This window comes from Gavialis gangeticus, unplaced genomic scaffold (assembly GCF_001723915.1).
Source record: "Gavialis gangeticus isolate Ggan-Ray unplaced genomic scaffold, GavGan_comp1, whole genome shotgun sequence".
NCBI classification, from domain to species: Eukaryota; Metazoa; Chordata; order Crocodylia; family Gavialidae; genus Gavialis; species Gavialis gangeticus.
This window is the reverse complement of record NW_017729032.1, coordinates 142,127,140-142,130,238: the sequence shown is the minus strand read 5'-3', so window position 1 is coordinate 142,130,238 and position 3,099 is coordinate 142,127,140. Positions and strand designations below refer to the sequence as shown.

The window sequence follows — 3,099 nt, the reverse complement described above, 5'->3', positions numbered from 1 at the left end:
GGGGGGGGGACCCCAGGCAGGGAAGGAGCCAGGGGCAAAAGCTGAACGCGGGGCAGGGAGTGGCCCCTCCCCTGCCCTGTGGCCAGCGCCCCACGCTGCAGCTGCTTGCAGGCTGCATGGGGCTGCTTGTACCTGTGCTTGCTCTGGACAGCCCCATGGGCTGTGAGCAGTTGCAGCAGGGAGCACCAGCCATGGGACAAGGACAAGGGAGGGGCTGTTTTTCCCCCGTGCTCCTTCCTGGTGGAAAGGAAAATGGCCCCTCCCGCACACTGTGGCCAGCACCCCGTGCTGCAACTGCTCGCAGTCTGCGAGGGGCTGTCTGGAGCAGGCAGAGGCAGCCCCAGGTGGGCTATGAGCGGCTGCAGCACAGGGCTCCGGGCGGGCAAGAGGCCGCTTCCCCCCCTCCTTCCCACTCCCACTCCCCCCCCCAGCACCACCTTGTAACCCAGTGGCGCTGCCAGCCTGGGCCCCGCGCCAGCTCCAGGCTCACCAGTCGGGGCTGTGCATGGCAACAGAAGCTGCAGCCTCCCCGCTTAACAAAGCATTTGCCACTGCTTCGTGTGGGCTGCCCAGCACGAGCTCTGGGCGGGCAGCAGCAGCCAACACTGCCTGGCACGGCACATGGGGGGCGGGGGAGCCGCAGCTGCTGCCGCCGACAAGAGACCCGGGTGCTGGCTTGGAGGCCAGGCTGGCAGCAGGGCTGGGTTACAAGCTGGTGCCGAGTGTGGGGAAAAGTGGCCCCTCACTTACCCCGTGGCCAGCGCCGTGCGCTGTAGCTGTTTGAAGCCCGCGTGGGGCTGCCTGTGCCTGCTCCTGACAGCCCCGCGTGGGCTGCAAGTGCCTGCAGCAAGGAGCACCGGCCCTGGGGCAAGCGAGGGGCTGTTTTTCCCTGTGCTCAACACCAGCTTCATCCCTGCTGGCAAACCAGGGGGTCAGGGCTATGCGCTGCCCCCCGCCTGTACCGCAGGGCTGGGGGTCACTTGGTGCGAGAAGGCATGGGAGCCAGCGGGAACACAGGGCCCGCACCGGTGTCCAGGGGCCAGTGCCAACAGGGCCCAGAGCAGGGTGGCAGGAGCATGGGGTCCCAACTGGCAAGGGCTCTACGGAACCAGACCAGCTCCCCCCTCTCCCTGCTGGTGCAGCCCAGTCTGGCTCCATAGACCCCTGCCAGCCCATGCCCCGCTTTGGGCCCCACCAGTGCTGGCCCTGGGACATTGGTCCCAAGATATTGGGACACTGGTCCCAAAATGGTGACCAGAGGGCGGGTTACTTGTCAAGGGGCGGGGCTACCCATGCGGCCCTCGACAGCCTGCCAAAACTGGGTAAGCAGCCCTCCGCCTGAAATAATTACCCGCCCCTGTTCCGTATAGTACAAATTATGCATGATATTAATCCAAAGCCAAAAGGCTCATGATTTACCATAAAGTTCACTGGGCTGGGCCCCAGCAGAGACGACAACATTTCAAACCATGGTGACTGCATAGCTCAGTATGTGTGTGTACTTCAGATATCAAAACCCCAACCCCACAAAGGATCCATGTACTTATCAGCTCCGCTCCCCCTACCCCATAACTGGAACCAGGTGTTCTTGTCACGAGTCCTAGAATCTTCCAAACATTTATATGCAGATGAGGTGCAGGGTAACCTGGTCTGGCTCTACCTCATGGAGGGTGGGACTACACCAATCACATGTGACAGGCTGAGCCAGGAGTGACAGAGGGATTCTGTCTGGTTAGGGCCCCATTTGGTGATGGTTTGCCAGACATTTAAGACTGATGAAGAAACAGGAATCATTGGAAACGGGAACAAAAGGCACAGCTTCACTGTGGGAGTGAAGAGGAAGTCAAAATGTATACAGTGTAGTGGCTCATAGTTAGGGCCTGGTTTAAAATCGTAGGCCAGCTTGTGAATATCATAGCCCAATCATGGCAGAGGTCACCATTTTTGTAAGCTTGATTGCAGAGCCACTGACCATCATCTTTGAAAACTCATGACTATCAGGAGAGGTCTCAGATTGTTGGAAAAGGGCAAACGTAGTACCCATATTTAAGAAGAGGAAAAACAAGGATACAGGGAACTACAGACCAGTCAGCCTCACCTCAGTCCCTGGAAAATTTATGCAGCGGATCCTCAAGGAATCCATCTTGAAACACTTGGAGAAGAAGTTGATTAGGAACAGTCAGTATGGATTCACCAACCTGATTGCCTTCTATTGAGATGACTGGCTCTGTGGAAGCGAGGAGACCAGTGGGTGTAGTATACCTTGATTATAGCAAGGCTTTTGATATGGTCTCCTACAACATTCTTGCAGGCAAGCTAAGGAAGTACAGGTTGGATGAATGGACTGTAAGGTGGATAGAGAACTGGCTGGAGCATCGGGCTCAGAGGGTAATAATCAATTGCTCAATGTCTAGTTGGCAGCCAGTATCAAGTGGAGTGTTCCAGGGGCTGGTCCTAGGGCCGGTTTTGTTCACCGTCTTCATCAATGATCTGAAAGATGGGATAGAGTACGCCCTCAGCAGGTTTGCAGATGACACCAAGCTGTGGGAGTAGTAGATATGCCGGACAGTAGGGCTAGGATTCAGAGTGACCTAGACAAATTGGAGGATTGGGTGAAAAGGAAACTCATGAGGTTCAACAAAGTCCTGCACTTTGGATAGAACAATCCCATGCACCAGTACAGGCTGGGGGCTGACTGGCTGGGCAGCAGCTCTTCAGAAAAGGACCTGGGGGTTACAGTAGACAATAAGCTGAATATGAGCCAACGATGTGTCCTTACCGCCAAGAAAACTGAGGGCATACCAAGCTGCATTCGTAGGTATGTTGCCAGTAGGTCCAGGGAAATGATTATTCCCTTCTATTCAGCATTGGTGAGGCCACTTCTGGAGTACTGTGTTCAGTTTTGGGCCCCACACTACAGAAAGGATGTGGACAAATTGGAGAGTTCAGCAGAGGGTGACAAAAATGGTTTGGGGGCTGAGGGACAGGACTTCTGAGGACAGGCTAAGGGAATTGGGCTCGTTTAGTATGGAGAAGAGAAGACTGAGAGGGGATTTAACAACAGCCTTCAACTACCTGAAGGAGGGTTCAAAAGAGGAT

At 55.8% G+C, this 3,099-nt stretch overlaps 1 protein-coding gene across 4 annotated transcripts in view; it reads right to left on the bottom strand.

Annotated features, from left to right (window-relative positions):
- TFDP1 (transcription factor Dp-1) overlaps positions 1-3,099 on the bottom strand; it is a 130,269-nt gene that overhangs the window by 12,371 nt on the left and 114,799 nt on the right. The gene's annotated exons all lie outside the window — the stretch shown is intronic.